This window comes from Manis pentadactyla, chromosome 6 (genome assembly GCF_030020395.1).
Source record: "Manis pentadactyla isolate mManPen7 chromosome 6, mManPen7.hap1, whole genome shotgun sequence".
Classification (NCBI taxonomy): domain Eukaryota; kingdom Metazoa; phylum Chordata; class Mammalia; order Pholidota; family Manidae; genus Manis; species Manis pentadactyla.
The window spans coordinates 93,280,107-93,299,184 of record NC_080024.1 but is presented as its reverse complement, the minus strand read 5'-3'; positions in this window follow the sequence as shown (position 1 = coordinate 93,299,184).

Sequence of the window (19,078 nt, the reverse complement as noted above, 5' to 3'; positions counted from 1 at the left end):
GCGAATGTGCACATTAACTTTGGCATGCATCAAGCAGACGGGGGGCACGGGGAGGGACGTACGACACAGAGAAGACAACAAGGGATTCTACAGAATCTTAATATGCTCATGGCCAGTGACTGCAATGAGGTATCTGGGGGCATCTCATTGTGAGGGGCAGTTTACTAAGCTACATGAGACTCACGTAGATGAAGACTAATGATAAATAAATAAATAAATAACAGATATGCAAGTGAGTAATGAACTAACTAAATATATTCATACATCCGGACATACAGAAATAAACACTAGAATACAGCAGCCCAGTTTAAAAAAGACATGTGCACCCGTATAATTATCACAGCACTGTCCACAACAACAGACAAGGTAAGTGTCTATCAGAGGATGAAAAGTGGAATATTATTCTGCCATATGCAGAAACCAATCCTACCATGTGCAACAACATGGAGGGAGGTAGAGGGTATCATGCTCCGCGAAATAAGCCACGCAGACAAAGACAAGTGTCAGCTGATTTCACTCACCTGTGGAGAACCAGAGAAAAGAAAAGGAGTGATAGAAAAGGACAGTAGCAGGCGCACCGAACCCAAGAATGGACTCACAGTTACCAAAGGGAATGGGACTGAGGAGGATGGCTTAGGAGGGAAGGGAGAGAGGGAAAATGGGGCATTATGAGTGGCACACAGGGTGTGGCCCGGCGGCAAGCTTAGGTAGGTCCGTATAACATAGCGATGATCAGCAGCACTTCTACAGCATATTCCTGGGCTGTTGGACAGCGACTCTTATGGGCTACGTGGTGGGGACTTGACAGTGGGGGTAGTCTAGGAACCATAATGTTGTTCATGTAACTTTGAAGTAGTGACAACAAAATGAAAAGGAACACACAGTACCTTGGCTCTGGATTCCATTTAGCCTGATGCTGTCAAGTTGGTCAGTGTCCACCTCACCGGAATCACACCTGCTCCTCTCAGCATACACATTATGTCTCTAGGACAGAGGCACCACTGTGACATCGTGGAATCTCCAGGCAACAGTGCTGCGCTTACAAACTCCACACACGGGGGGGGGAGGGGCAGTGCCCAGCCGTGCGGAGCATCATCTTAGCAAACATTAGAGTTACTTACCTACATACATACATTTATATATATATATATATATATATATATATATATATATATATAAAATTATCTATATATGTATAATAATATCACTCGTCATTACAGTATCAAAACAAACAAAAAACTGAAGAAGGAAACAGCAGCAGTCTCAGAAAACCCAAGAATGGACTAAAAGTTAACAGAGGGAAAGAGACTGAGCTGTATGTGTGGGAATGGAAGGATTAAGGAGTGGCGAAGTAAGGACACATTAGAAGAAGAATATATAATGTGGGAGGGGTGTCACAGACAGGGCGGAAAAACACAGAAAAGACAAGTAGGGATTCTAAAGTATCTTACTATGCTCATGGACATTGACTGCATGGGGTATCTGGGGGCACGTGCGTGATGGGGGGAGTCTAGTAAACATAATGGAACTCCTCTAATTGTACATTAATGACAGAAACATCCATGGATAGATAGGTAGACAGATAGTAAATGAATGAATGAATGAATTGATGCATGGATGGATGAATACATACATACACACATACATACATACAAATATACATACATAAAGAATGCAGCAACCCAGTTCTAGAAAGACATCTGCACCCCTAAATTTATGGCAGCACTATTCACAATAACCAATCTACAATTACATAAGGAACCTCAAGGTTACTAGACTGCCCAGATCATCAAGTCGCCCCCCAGACCCCTTTACACTCACTGTTCACCAGCATAGTAAGATCCTACAGAATCACTGCTTGAATTCTCTGAACTATACTGCCTTCCCTATAGAATTCCCCCCCTCATTATGTGAGCTAATCGTAATGCCCCCTTACCAGACTACAACCGTCCTTCACAACCAGCCTTCTTAGTCCCTTAACCATTCCTACGTTCGTGATGGGGGGAGTGTAATAAACATGATGTTATCCACATAATTGTAGATTCATGATAAAAAAATTAATGAATAAAAAGATGAATGAATGAATGAGACATTGCCGCCCCCAGTTTAAAAGCGACACGTGCATCCCTATGATTACCACAGCACTATTCTCAATAGCCAAGCTCAGTGTCCATCAGTAGATGAACAATGGAATATTATTCAGTCATAGGAAAACAAATCCCACCATTTGCAGAAACACGGATGGTGTGAGAGGGCATCATACTCAGTGTAATAAGGCAGGCAGGTGGAGAAACACAAGTATCAAATGATAATCACTCGCGTGTGCAGGAGGGGAACCAAGAGACATCCGAAGAAGGAAAACGGCACCACAAGAGTGGACTAACAGTTACCGAAGGGAAAGGGATGGAGGTGGACAGGTGGGAACGGAGGAAAATGTCAGGCGGAGCGGAGTCGAATGTGCACATTACCTTTGGCATGCATCAAGCAGACGGGGGGCACGGGGAGGGACGTACGACACAGAGAAGACAACAAGGGATTCTACAGCATCTTAATATGCTCATGGACAGTGACTGCAATGAGGTATCTGGGGGCATCTCATTGTGGGGGGCAGTTTACTAAGCTACATGAGACTCACGTAGATGAAGACTAATGATAAATAAATAAATAAATAACAGATATGCAAGTGAGTAATGAACTAACTAAATATATTCATACATCCGGACATACAGAAATAAACACTAGAATACAGCAGCCCAGTTTAAAAAAGACCTGTGCACCCGTATAATTATCACAGCACTGTCCACAACAACAGACAAGGTAAGTGTCTATCAGAGGATGAAAAGTGGAATATTATTCTGCCATATGCAGAAACCAATCCTACCATGTGCAACAACATGGAGGGAGGTAGAGGGTATCATGCTCCGCGAAATAAGCCACGCAGACAAAGACAAGTGTCAACTGATTTCACTCACCTGGGGACTACCGGAAATAAGAAAGAGAGTGATAGAACAGGACAGTAGCAGGCGCACCGAACCCAAGAATGGACTCACAGTTACCAAAGGGAATGGGACTGAGGAGGATGGCTTAGGAGGGAAGGGAGAGAGGGAAAATGGGGCATTATGAGTGGCACACAGGGTGTGGCCCGGCGGCAAGCTTAGGTAGGTCCGTATAACATAGCGATGATCAGCAGCACTTCTACAGCATATTCCTGGGCTGTTGGACAGCGACTCTTACGGGCTACGTGCTGGGGACTTGACAGTGGGGGTAGTCTAGGATCCATAATGTTGTTCATGTAACTTTGAAGTAGTGACAACAAAATGAAAAGGAACACACAGTACCTTGGCTCTGGATTCCATTTAGCCTGATGCTGTCAAGTTGGTCAGTGTCCACCTCACCGGAATCACACCTGCTCCTCTCAGCATACACATTATGTCTCTAGGACAGAGGCACCACTGTGACATCGTGGAATCTCCAGGCAACAGTGCTGCGCTTACAAACTCCACCCACGGGGGGGGGGAGGGGCAGTGCCCAGCCATGCGGAGCTGCATCATCTTAGCAAACATTAGAGTTACTTACCTACATACATACATATATATATATGTATAATAATATCACTCATCATTACAGTATCAAAACAAACAAAAAACTGAAGAAGGAAACAGCAGTAGTCTCAGAAAACCCAAGAATGGACTAAAAGTTAACAGAGGGAAAGAGACTGAGCTGTATGTGTGGGAATGGAAGGATTAAGGAGTGGCGAAGTAAGGACACATTAGAAGAAGAATATATAATGTTGGAGGGGTGTCACAGACAGGGCGGAAAAACACAGAAAAGACAAGTAGGGATTCTACAGTATCTTACTATACTCATGGACATTGACTGCATGGGGTATCTGGGGGCACGTGCGTGATGGGGGGAGTCTAGTAAACATAATGGAACTCCTCTAATTGTGCATTAATGACAGAAACATCCATGGATAGATAGGTAGACAGATAGTAAATGAATGAATGAATGAATGGATGCATGGATGGATGAATACATACATACACACATTCATACATACAAACATACATACATAAAGAATGCAGCAGCCCAGTTCTAGAAAGACATCTGCACCCCTAAATTTATGGCAGCACTATTCACAATAACCAATCTACAATTACATAAGGAACCTCAAGGTTACTAGACTGCCCAGATCATCAAGTCGACCCCAGACCCCATTACACTCACTGTTCACCAGCATAGTAAGATCCTACAGAATCACTGCTTGAATTCTCTGAACTATACTACCTTCCCTATAGAATTCCCCCCCACATTATGTGAGCTAATCGTAATGCCCCCTTACCAGCCTGCAACCGTCCTTCACAACCAGCCTTCTTAGTCCCTTAACCATTATTACGTTCGTGATGGGGGGAGTGTAATAAACATGATGTTATCCACATAATTGTAGATTCATGATAAAAAAATAAATGAATAAACAGATGAATGAATGAATGAGACATTGCCGCCCCCAGTTTAAAAGCGACACGTGCATCCCTATGAATACCACAGCACTATTCTCAATAGCCAAGCTCAGTGTCCATCAGTAGATGAACAATGGAATATTATTCAGTCATAGGAAAACAAATCCCACCATTTGCAGAAACACGGATGGTGTGAGAGGGCATCATACTCAGTGTAATAAGGCAGGCAGGTGGAGAAACACAAGTATCAAATGATAATCACTCGCCTGTGCAGGAGGGGAACCAAGAGACATCCGAAGAAGAAAAACGGCACCACAAGAGTGGACTAACAGTTACCGAAGGGAAAGGGATGGAGGTGGACAGGTGGGAAAGGAGGAAATTGTCAGGTGGAGCGGGGGCGAATGTGCACATTAAGTTTGGCATGCATAAAGCAGAAGGGTGGGCACGGGGAGGGACGTACGACACAGAGAAGACAACAAGGGATTCTACAGCATCTTAATATGCTCATGGAGAGTGACTGCAATGAGGTATGTGGGGGGATCTCATTGTGGGGGGCAGTTTACTAAACTACATGAGACTCACGTAGATGAAGACTAATGATAAATAAATAAATAAATAACAGATATACAAGTGAGTAATGAACTAACTAAATATATTCATACATCCGGACATACAGAAATAAACACTAGAATACAGCAGCTCAGTTTAAAAAAGACCTGTGCACCCGTATAATTATCACAGCACTGTCCACAACAACAGACAAGGTAAGTGTCTATCAGAGGATGAAAAGTGGAATATTATTCTGCCATATGCAGAAACCAATCCTACCATGTGCAACAACATGGAGAGAGGTAGAGGGTGTCATGCTCCGCGAAATAAGCCACGCAGAGAAAGACAAGTGTCAACTGATTTCGCTCACCTGGGGACTACCGGAAATAAGAAAGAGAGTGATAGAACAGGACAGTAGCACCCGCAGCGAACCCAAGAATGGACTCACGGTTACCAAAGGGAATGGGACTGAGGAGGACGGGTTAGGAGGGAGGGGAGAGAGGGAAAATGGGGCAGTACGAGTGGCACACAGGCTGCGGCCCGGCGGCGTGCTTAGGTAAGTCCGTATAACATAGCGATGATCAGCAGCACTTCTACGGCATATTCCTGGGCTGTTGGACAGCCACTCTTACGGGCTACGTGGTGGGGACTTGACAGTGGGGGTAGTCTAGGAACCATAATGTTGTTCATGTAACTGTGAAGTAGTGTCAAGAAAATTAAAAGGAACACACAGTACCTTGGCTCTGGATTCCATTTACCCTGATGCTGTCAAGTTGGTCAGTGTCCACCTCACCGGAATCACACCTGCTCCTCTCAGAATACACATTATGTCTCTAGGACAGAGGAACCACTGTGACATCGTGGAATCTCCAGGCAACAGTGATGCGCTCACAAACTTCACCCACGGGGAGGGGCACTGCCCAGCCGTGGAGAGCTGCATCATCTTACCAAACATTAGAGTTACTTACCTACATATATATATATATATTTATATATATGTATAATGATATCACTCATCATTACAGTCTCAGAACAAACAAAAAACTGAAGAACAAAACAGCAGCAGTCTCAGAAAACCCATGAATGGACTAAAAGTTAACAGAGGGAAAGAGACTGAGGTGAATGGGTGGGCATGGAGGGATTAGGGAGGGGGGAAGTAAGGACACATTAGAATAAGAATATATAATGTGGGAGCGGGGGTCACAGGCAGGGCTGCAAAACACAGAAAAGACAAGTAGGGCTTCAACAGTATCTTACTATGCTCATGGACTGTGACTGCAATGGGGTATCTCGGGGCACGTGCGTGATGGGAGGAGTCTAGTAAACATCATGTTACTCATCTAATTGTGTATTAATGACACAAAGATACACAGATAGATAGGTAGACAGATAAAAGAATGCATGAATGAATGGATGCATGGAAGGATGAATACATACATACATACATACATTCAAACATACATACATAAAGAATGCAGCAGCCCAGTTCAAGAAAGACATCTGCACCCCTAAATGTATGGCAGCACGATTCTCAATAACCAATCTACAATTATATAAGGAACATTAAGGATACTGGACTGCCCAGATCATCCAGTCGCCCCCGCAGACCCCATTACACTCACTGTTCACCAGCAGAGTAACATGCTACAGAATCACTGCTTGAATTCTCTGAACTATACTGCCTTCCCCATAGAATTCCCCCCCACATTATGTGAGCTCATCGTAATGCCCCCTTAGCAGCCTGCTCCCGTCCTTCACAACCAGCCTCCCTAGTCCCTTAACCTTTGCTACGTTGGTGATGGGGGGAGTGTACTCAACATGATGTTATCCACATAATTGTAGATTGATGACAAATAAATAAAAGAATAAATAGATGAATGAATGAATGAATGAATGAGAGAATGCCGCCGCCAGTTTAAAAGCGACACGTGCATCCCTATGATTACCACAGCACTATTCTCAATAGCCAAGCTCAGTGTCCACCAGTAGATGAACATTGGAATATTATTCCGTCATATGAAAACAAATCCTACCATTGGCAGAAACATGGATGGTGTGAGAGTGCCTCATACTCAGTGCAATAAGGCAGGCAGGTGGAGAAACACAAATATCAAATGATTTCACTCGCCTGTGCAGGAGAACCAAGAGACCTCCGAAGAAGAAAAACGGCACCAGAAGAGTGCACTAACAGTTACCAAAGGGAAAGGGATGGAGGTGCACAGGTGGGAACGGAGCAGTAAGTCAGGGGGAGCGGGGGACAATGTGCACATTACCTTTGGCATGCATCAAGTGGAAGGGGGGCATGGGGAGGGACGTACAATGCAGAGAAGACAACAAGGTATTCTACAGCATCTTACTATGCTCATGGACCGTGACTGCAATGAGGTATCTGGGGGCATTTCGTTGTGGGGGGCAGTTTAGTCAACCACATGTGACTCACGTCGATGTAGACTAATGATAAATAAATAAATAAATAACAGATATCTAAGTGAGTAATTGACTAACTAAATACATTCACACATCCATACATACAAAAATAACCACTAGAATACAGCAGCCCAGTTTAAAAAAGACCTCTGAACCCGTATGATTATCAAGCACTATCCTTAACGGCAAAGGTAAGTGTCTATCAGAGGATGAACAGTGGAATATTATTCTGCCATATGAAGAAACCAATCCTACCATGTGCAACAACATGGAGGGAGGTAGCGGGTATCATGCTCAGCGAAATAAGCCACGCAGAGAAAGACAAGTGTCAACTGATTTCGCTCACCTGGGGACTACCGGAAATAAGAAAGGGAGTGATAGAACAGGACAGTAGCACCCGCAGCGAACCCAAGAATGGACTCACGGTTACCAAAGGGAATGGGACTGAGGAGGACGGGTTAGGAGGGAGGGGAGAGAGGGAAAATGGGGCAGTACGAGTGGCACACAGGCTGCGGCCCGGCGGCGTGCTTAGGTAAGTCCGTATAACATAGCGATGATCAGCAGCACTTCTACGGCATATTCCTGGGCTGTAGGACAGCCACTCTTACGGGCTACGTGGTGGGGACTTGACAGTGGGGGTAGTCTAGTAACCATAATGTTGTTCATGTAACTGTGAAGTAGTGTCAACAAAATTAAAAGGAACACACAGTACCTTGGCTCTGGATTCCATTTACCCTGATGCTGTCAAGTTGGTCAGTGTCCACCTCACCGGAATCACACCTGCTCCTCTCAGCATACACATTATGTCTCTAGGACAGAGGAACCACTGTGACATCGTGGAATCTCCAGGCAACAGTGATGCGCTCACAAACTTCACCCACGGGGAGGGGCACTGCCCAGCCGTGGAGAGCTGCATCATCTTACCAAACATTAGAGTTACTTACCTACATATATATATATATATATATATATATATATGTATAATGATATCACTCATCATTACAGTCTCAGAACAAACAAAAAACTGAAGAACAAAACAGCAGCAGTCTCAGAAAACCCATGAATGGACTAAAAGTTAACAGAGGGAAAGAGACTGAGGTGAATGGGTGGGCATGGAGGGATTAGGGAGGGGGGAAGTAAGGACACATTAGAATAAGAATATATAATGTCGGAGCGGGGGTCACAGGCAGGGCTGCAAAACACAGAAAAGACAAGTAGGGCTTCAACAGTATCTTACTATGCTCATGGACTGTGACTGCAATGGGGTATCTCGGGGCACGTGCGTGATGGGAGGAGTCTAGTAAACATCATGTTACTCATCTAATTGTGTATTAATGACACAAAGATACACAGATAGATAGGTAGACAGATAAAAGAATGCATGAATGAATGGATGCATGGAAGGATGAATACATACATACATACATACATTCAAACATACATACATAAAGAATGCAGCAGCCCAGTTCAAGAAAGACATCTGCACCCCTAAATGTATGGCAGCACGATTCTCAATAACCAATCTACAATTATATAAGGAACATTAAGGATACTGGACTGCCCAGATCATCCAGTCGCCCCCGCAGACCCCATTACACTCACTGTTCACCAGCAGAGTAACATGCTACAGAATCACTGCTTGAATTCTCTGAACTATACTGCCTTCCCCATAGAATTCCCCCCCACATTATGTGAGCTCATCGTAATGCCCCCTTAGCAGCCTGCTCCCGTCCTTCACAAATAGCCTTCCTAGTCCCTTAACCTTTGCTACGTTGGTGATGGGGGGAGTGTACTCAACATGATGTTATCCACATAATTGAAGATTGATGACAAATAAATAAAAGAATAAATAGATGAATGAATGAATGAGTGAATGCCGCCACCGCCAGTTTAAAAGCGACACGTGCATCCCTATGATTACCACAGCACTATTCTCAATAGCCAAGCTCAGTGTCCACCAGTAGATGAACATTGGAATATTATTCCGTCCTATGAAAACAAATCCTACCATTGGCAGAAACATGGATGGTGTGAGAGTGCATCATACTCAGTGCAATAAGGCAGGCAGGTGGAGAATCACAAATATCAAATGATTTCACTCGCCTGTGCAGGAGAACCAAGAGACCTCCGAAGAAGAAAAACGGCACCAGAAGAGTGCACTAACAGTTACCAAAGGGAAAGGGATGGAGGTGCACAGGTGGGAACGGAGCAGTACGTCAGGGGGAGCGGCGGACAATGTGCACATTACCTTTGGCATGCATAAAGTGGAAGGGGGGCATGGGGAGGGACGTACAATGCAGAGAAGACAACAAGGGATTCTACAGCATCTTACTATGCTCATGGACCGTGACTGCAATGAGGTATCTGGGGGCATTTCGTTGTGGGGGGCAGTTTAGTCAACCACATGTGACTCACGTCGATGTAGACTAATGATAAATAAATAAATAAATAACAGATATATAAGTGAGTAATTGACTAACTAAATACATTCACACATCCATACATACAAAAATAACCACTAGAATACAGCAGCCCAGTTTAAAAAAGACCTCTGAACCCGTATGATTATCAAGCACTATCCATAATGGCAAAGGTAAGTGTCTATCAGAGGATGAACAGTGGAATATTATTCTGCCATATGAAGAAACCAATCCTACCATGTGCAACAACATGGAGGGAGGAAGCGGGTATCATGCTCAGCGAAATAAGCCACGCAGAGAAAGACAAGTGTCAACTGATTTCGCTCATCTGGGGACTACTGGAAATAAGAAAGGGAGTGATAGAACAGGACAGTAGCACCCGCAGCGAACCCAAGAATGGACTCACGGTTACCAAAGGGAATGGGACTGAGGAGGACGGGTTAGGAGGGAGGGGAGAGAGGGAAAATGGGGTCAGTACGAGTGGCACACAGGCTGCGGCCCGGCGGCGTGCTGAGGTAAGTCCGTATAACATAGCGATGATCAGCAGCACTTCTACGGCATATTCCTGGGCTGTTGGACAGCCACTCTTACGGGCTACGTGGTGGGGACTTGACAGTGGGGGTAGTCTAGGAACCATAATGTTGTTCATGTAACTGTGAAGTAGTGTCAACAAAATTAAAAGGAACACACAGTACCTTGGCTCTGGATTCCATTTACCCTGATGCTGTCAAGTTGGTCAGTGTCCACCTCACCGGAATCACACCTGCTCCTCTCAGCATACACATTATGTCTCTAGGACAGAGGCACCACTGTGACATCGTGGAATCTCCAGGCAACAGCGATGCGCTCACAAACTTCACCCACGGGGAGGGGCACTGCCCAGCCGTGGAGAGCTGCATCATCTTACCAAACATTAGAGTTACTTACCTACATATATATATATATATATATATGTATAATGATATCACTCATCATTACAGTCTCAGAACAAACAAAAAACTGAAGAACAAAACAGCAGCAGTCTCAGAAAACCCATGAATGGACTAAAAGTTAACAGAGGGAAAGAGACTGAGGTGAATGGGTGGGCATGGAGGGATTAGGGAGGGGGGAAGTAAGGACACATTAGAATAAGAATATATAATGTGGGAGCGGGGGTCACAGGCAGGGCTGCAAAACCCAGAAAAGACAAGTAGGGCTTCAACAGTATCTTACTATGCTCATGGACTGTGACTGCAATGGGGTATCTCGGGGCACGTGCGTGATGGGAGGAGTCTAGTAAACATCATGTTACTCATCTAATTGTGTATTAATGACACAAAGATACACAGATAGATAGGTAGACAGATAAAAGAATGCATGAATGAATGGATGCATGGAAGGATGAATACATACATACATACATACATTCAAACATACATACATAAAGAATGCAGCAGCCCAGTTCAAGAAAGACATCTGCACCCCTAAATGTATGGCAGCACGATTCTCAATAACCAATCTACAATTATATAAGGAACATTAAGGATACTGGACTGCCCAGATCATCCAGTCGCCCCCGCAGACCCCATTACACTCACTGTTCACCAGCAGAGTAACATGCTACAGAATCACTGCTTGAATTCTCTGAACTATACTGCCTTCCCCATAGAATTCCCCCCCACATTATGTGAGCTCATCGTAATGCCCCCTTAGCAGCCTGCTCCCGTCCTTCACAACCAGCCTCCCTAGTCCCTTAACCTTTGCTACGTTGGTGATGGGGGGAGTGTACTCAACATGATGTTATCCACATAATTGTAGATTGATGACAAATAAATAAAAGAATAAATAGATGAATGAATGAATGAATGAATGAGAGAATGCCGCCGCCGCCAGTTTAAAAGCGACACGTGCATCCGTATGATTACCACAGCACTATTCTCAATAGCCAAGCTCAGTGTCCACCAGTAGATGAACATTGGAATATTATTCCGTCCTATGAAAACAAATCCTACCATTGGCAGAAACATGGATGGTGTGAGAGTGCATCATACTCAGTGCAATAAGGCAGGCAGGTGGAGAATCACAAATATCAAATGATTTCACTCGCCTGTGCAGGAGAACCAAGAGACCTCCGAAGAAGAAAAACGGCACCAGAAGAGTGCACTAACAGTTACCAAAGGGAAAGGGATGGAGGTGCACAGGTGGGAACGGAGCAGTAAGTCAGGGGGAGCGGGGGACAATGTGCACATTACCTTTGGCATGCATCAAGTGGAAGGGGGGCATGGGGAGGGACGTACAATGCAGAGAAGACAACAAGGGATTCTACAGCATCTTACTATGCTCATGGACCGTGACTGCAATGAGGTATCTGGGGGCATTTCGTTGTGGGGGGCAGTTTAGTCAACCACATGTGACTCACGTCGATGTAGACTAATGATAAATAAATAAATAAATAACAGATATCTAAGTGAGTAATTGACTAGCTAAATACATTCACACAGCCATACATACAAAAATAACCACTAGAATACAGCAGCCCAGTTTAAAAAAGACCTCTGAACCCGTATGATTATCAAGCACTATCCATAACTGCAAAGGTAAGTGTCTATCAGAGGATGAACAGTGGAATATTATTCTGCCATATGAAGAAACCAATCCTACCATGTGCAACAACATGGAGGGAGGTAGCGGGTATCATGCTCAGCGAAATAAGCCACGCAGAGAAAGACAAGTGTCAACTGATTTCGCTCACCTGGGGACTACCGGAAATAAGAAAGGGAGTGATAGAACAGGACAGTAGCACCCGCAGCGAACCCAAGAATGGACTCACGGTTACCAAAGGGAATGGGACTGAGGAGGACGGGTTAGGAGGGAGGGGAGAGAGGGAAAATGGGGGCAGTACGAGTGGCACACAGGCTGCGGCCCGGCGGCGTGCTTAGGTAAGTCCGTATAACATAGCGATGATCAGCAGCACTTCTACGGCATATTCCTGGGCTGTTGGACAGCCACTCTTACGGGCTACGTGGTGGGGACTTGACAGTGGGGGTAGTCTAGGAACCATAATGTTGTTCATGTAACTGTGAAGTAGTGTCAACAAAATTAAAAGGAACACACAGTACCTTGGCTCTGGATTCCATTTACCCTGATGCTGTCAAGTTGGTCAGTGTCCACCTCACCGGAATCACACCTGCTCCTCTCAGCATACACATTATGTCTCTAGGACAGAGGAACCACTGTGACATCGTGGAATCTCCAGGCAACAGTGATGCGTTCACAAACTTCACCCACGGGGAGGGGCACTGCCCAGCCGTGGAGAGCTGCATCATCTTACCAAACATTAGAGTTACTTACCTACATATATATATACATATATATATATATATATATATATATATATATGTATAATGATATCACTCATCATTACAGTCTCAGAACAAACAAAAAACTGAAGAACAAAACAGCAGCAGTCTCAGAAAACCCATGAATGGACTAAAAGTTAACAGAGGGAAAGAGACTGAGGTGAATGGGTGGGCATGGAGGGATTAGGGAGGGGGGAAGTAAGGACACATTAGAATAAGAATATATAATGTGGGAGCGGGGGTCACAGGCAGGGCTGCAAAACCCAGAAAAGACAAGTAGGGCTTCAACAGTATCTTACTATGCTCATGGACTGTGACTGCAATGGGGTATCTCGGGGCACGTGCGTGATGGGAGGAGTCTAGTAAACATCATGTTACTCATCTAATTGTGTATTAATGACACAAAGATACACAGATAGATAGGTAGACAGATAAAAGAATGCATGAATGAATGGATGCATGGAAGGATGAATACATACATACATACATACATTCAAACATACATACATAAAGAATGCAGCAGCCCAGTTCAAGAAAGACATCTGCACCCCTAAATGTATGGCAGCACGATTCTCAATAACCAATCTACAATTATATAAGGAACATTAAGGATACTGGACTGCCCAGATCATCCAGTCGCCCCCGCAGACCCCATTACACTCACTGTTTACCAGCAGAGTAACATGCTACAGAATCACTGCTTGAATTCTCTGAACTATACTGCCTTCCCCATAGAATTCCCCCCCACATTATGTGAGCTCATCGTAATGCCCCCTTAGCAGCCTGCTCCCGTCCTTCACAACCAGCCTCCCTAGTCCCTTAACCTTTGCTACGTTGGTGATGGGGGGAGTGTACTCAACATGATGTTATCCACATAATTGTAGATTGATGACAAATAAATAAAAGAATAAATAGATGAATGAATGAATGAATGAATGAGAGAATGCCGCCGCCGCCAGTTTAAAAGCGAAACGTGCATCCCTATGATTACCACAGCACTATTCTCAATAGCCAAGCTCAGTGTCCACCAGTAGATGAACATTGGAATATTATTCCGTCCTATGAAAACAAATCCTACCATTGGCAGAAACATGGATGGTGTGAGAGTGCATCATACTCAGTGCAATAAGGCAGGCAGGTGGAGAAACACAAATATCAAATGATTTCACTCGCCTGTGCAGGAGAACCAAGAGACCTCCGAAGAAGAAAAACGGCACCAGAAGAGTGCACTAACAGTTACCAAAGGGAAAGGGATGGAGGTGCACAGGTGGGAACGGAGCAGTAAGTCAGGGGGAGCGGGGGACAATGTGCACATTACCTTTGGCATGCATAAAGTGGAAGGGGGGCATGGGGAGGGACATACAATGCAGAGAAGACAACAAGGAATTCTACAGCATCTTACTATGCTCATGGACCGTGACTGCAATGAGGTATCTGGGGGCATTTCGTTGTGGGGGGCAGTTTAGTCAACCACATGTGACTCACGTCGATGTAGACTAATGATAAATAAATAAATAAATAACAGATATCTAAGTGAGTAATTGACTAACTAAATACATTCACACATCCATACATACAAAAATAACCACTAGAATACAGCAGCCCAGTTTAAAAAAGACCTCTGAACCCGTATGATTATCAAGCACTATCCATAACTGCAAAGGTAAGTGTCTATCAGAGGATGAACAGTGGAATATTATTCTGCCATATGAAGAAACCAATCCTACCATGTGCAACAACATGGAGGGAGGTAGCGGGTATCATGCTCAGCGAAATAAGCCACGCAGAGAAAGACAAGTGTCAACTGATTTCGCTCACCTGGGGACTACCGGAAATAAGAAAGGGAGTGATAGAACAGGACAGTAGCACCCGCAGCGAACCCAAGAATGGACTCACGGTTACCAAAGGGAATGGGACTGAGGAGGACGGGTTAGGAGGGAGGGGAGAGAGGGAAAATGGGGGCAGTACGAGTGGCACACAGGCTGCGGCCCGGCGGCGTGCTTAGGTAAGTCCGTGTAACATAGCGATGATCAGCAGCACTTCTACGGCATATTCCTGGACTGTTGGACAGCCACTCTTACGGGCTACGTGGTGGGGACTTGACAGTGGGGGTAGTCTAGGAACCATAATGTTGTTCATGTAACTGTGAAGTAGTGTCAACAAAATTAAAAGGAACACACAGTACCTTGGCTCTGGATTCCATTTACCCTGATGCTGTCAAGTTGGTCAGTGTCCACCTCACCGGAATCACACCTGCTCTTCTCAGCATACACATTATGTCTCTAGGACAGAGGAACCACTGTGACATCGTGGAATCTCCAGGCAACAGTGATGCGCTCACAAACTTCACCCACGGGGAGGGGCACTGCCCAGCCGTGGAGAGCTGCATCATCTTACCAAACATTAGAGTTACTTACCTACATATATATATACATATATATATATATGTATATATATATATATGTATAATGATATCACTCATCATTACAGTCTCAGAACAAACAAAAAACTGAAGAACAAAACAGCAGCAGTCTCAGAAAACCCATGAATGGACTAAAAGTCAACAGAGGGAAAGAGACTGAGGTGAATGGGTGGGCATGGAGGGATTAGGGAGGGGGGAAGTAAGGACACATTAGAATAAGAATATATAATGTGGGAGCGGGGGTCACAGGCAGGGCTGCAAAACCCAGAAAAGACAAGTAGGGCTTCAACAGTATCTTACTATGCTCATGGACTGTGACTGCAATGGGGTATCTCGGGGCACGTGCGTGATGGGAGGAGTCTAGTAAACATCATGTTACTCATCTAATTGTGTATTAATGACACAAAGATACACAGATAGATAGGTAGACAGATAAAAGAATGCATGAATGAATGGATGCATGGAAGGATGAATACATACATACATACATACATTCAAACATACATACATAAAGAATGCAGCAGCCCAGTTCAAGAAAGACATCTGCACCCCTAAATGTATGGCAGCACGATTCTCAATAACCAATCTACAATTATATAAGGAACATTAAGGATACTGGACTGCCCAGATCATCCAGTCGCCCCCGCAGACCCCATTACACTCACTGTTCACCAGCAGAGTAACATGCTACAGAATCACTGCTTGAATTCTCTGAACTATACTGCCTTCCCCATAGAATTCCCCCCCACATTATGTGAGCTCATCATAATGCCCCCTTAGCAGCCTGCTCCCGTCCTTCACAACCAGCCTCCCTAGTCCCTTAACCTTTGCTACGTTGGTGATGGGGGGAGTGTACTCAACATGATGTTATCCACATAATTGTAGATTGATGACAAATAAATAAAAGAATAAATAGATGAATGAATGAATGAATGAATGAATGAGAGAATGCCGCCGCCGCCAGTTTAAAAGCGACACGTGCATCCCTATGATTAAAACAGCACTATTCCCAATAGCCAAGCTCAGTGTCCACCAGTAGATGAACATTGGAATATTATTCCGTCCTATGAAAACAAATCCTACCATTGGCAGAAACATGGATGGTGTGAGAGTGCATCATACTCAGTGCAATAAGGCAGGCAGGTGGAGAAACACAAATATCAAATGATTTCACTCGCCTGTGCAGGAGAACCAAGAGACCTCCGAAGAAGAAAAACGGCACCAGAAGAGTGCACTAACAGTTACCAAAGGGAAAGGGATGGAGGTGCACAGGTGGGAACGGAGCAGTAAGTCAGGGGGAGCGGGGGACAATGTGCACATTACCTTTGGCATGCATAAAGTGGAAGGGGGGCATGGGGAGGGACGTACAATGCAGAGAAGACAACAAGGGATTCTACAGCATCTTACTATGCTCATGGACCGTGACTGCAATGAGGTATCTGGGGGCATTTCGTTGTGGGGGGCAGTTTAGTCAACCACATGTGACTCACGTCGATGTAGACTAATGATAAATAAATAAATAAATAACAGATATCTAAGTGAGTAATTGACTAACTAAATACATTCACACATCCATACATACAAAAATAACCACTAGAATACAGCAGCCCAGTTTAAAAAAGACCTCTGAACCCGTATGATTATCAAGCACTATCCATAACTGCAAAGGTAAGTGTCTATCAGAGGATGAACAGTGGAATATTATTCTGCCATATGAAGAAACCAATCCTACCATGTGCAACAACATGGAGGGAGGTAGCGGGTATCATGCTCAGCGAAATAAGCCACGCAGAGAAAGACAAGTGTCAACTGATTTCGCTCAACTGGGGACTACCGGAAATAAGAAAGGGAGTGATAGAACAGGACAGTAGCACCCGCAGTGAACCCAAGAATGGACTCACGGTTACCAAAGGGAATGGGACTGAGGAGGACGGGTTAGGAGGGAGGGGAGAGAGGGAAAATGGGGTCAGTACGAGTGGCACACAGGCTGCGGCCCGGCGGCGTGCTGAGGTAAGTCCGTATAACATAGCGATGATCAGCAGCACTTCTACGGCATATTCCTGGGCTGTTGGACAGCCACTCTTACGGGCTACGTGGTGGGGACTTGACAGTGGGGGTAGTCTAGTAACCATAATGTTGTTCATGTAACTGTGAAGTAGTGTCAACAAAATTAAAAGGAACACACAGTACCTTGGCTCTGGATTCCATTTACCCTGATGCTGTCAAGTTGGTCAGTGTCCACCTCACCGGAATCACACCTGCTCCTCTCAGCATACACATTATGTCTCTAGGACAGAGGAACCACTGTGACATCGTGGAATCTCCAGGCAACAGTGATGCGCTCACAAACTTCACCCACGGGGAGGGGCACTGCCCAGCCGTGGAGAGCTGCATCATCTTACCAAACATTAGAGTTACTTACCTACATATATATATATATATATATATATATATATATGTATAATGATATCACTCATCATTACAGTCTCAGAACAAACAAAAAACTGAAGAACAAAACAGCAGCAGTCTCAGAAAACCCATGAATGGACTAAAAGTTAACAGAGGGAAAGAGACTGAGGTGAATGGGTGGGCATGGAGGGATTAGGGAGGGGGGAAGTAAGGACACATTAGAATAAGAATATATAATGTGGGAGCGGGGTTCACAGGCAGGGCTGCAAAACACAGAAAAGACAAGTAGGGCTTCAACAGTATCTTACTATGCTCATGGACTGTGACTGCAATGGGGTATCTCGGGGCACGTGCGTGATGGGAGGAGTCTAGTAAACATCATGTTACTCATCTAATTGTGTATTAATGACACAAAGATACACAGATAGACAGGTAGACAGATAAAAGAATGCATGAATGAATGGATGCATGGAAGGATGAATACATACATACATACATACATTCAAACATACATACATAAAGAATGCAGCAGCCCAGTTCAAGAAAGACATCTGCACCCCTAAATGTATGGCAGCACGATTCTCAATAACCAATCTACAATTATATAAGGAACATTAAGGATACTGGACTGCCCAGATCATCCAGTCGCCCCCGCAGACCCCATTACACTCACTGTTCACCAGCAGAGTAACATGCTACAGAATCACTGCTTGAATTCTCTGAACTATACTGCCTTCCCCATAGAATTCCCCCCCACATTATGTGAGCTCATCGTAATGCCCCCTTAGCAGCCTGCTCCCGTCCTTCACAACCAGCCTTCCTAGTCCCTTAACCTTTGCTACGTTGGTGATGGGGGGAGTGTACTCAACATGATGTTATCCACATAATTGAAGACTGATGACAAATAAATAAAAGAATAAATAGATGAATGAATGAATGAGAGAATGCCGCCACCGCCAGTTTAAAAGCGACACGTGCATCCCTATGATTACCACAGCACTATTCTCAATAGCCAAGCTCAGTGTCCACCAGTAGATGAACATTGGAATATTA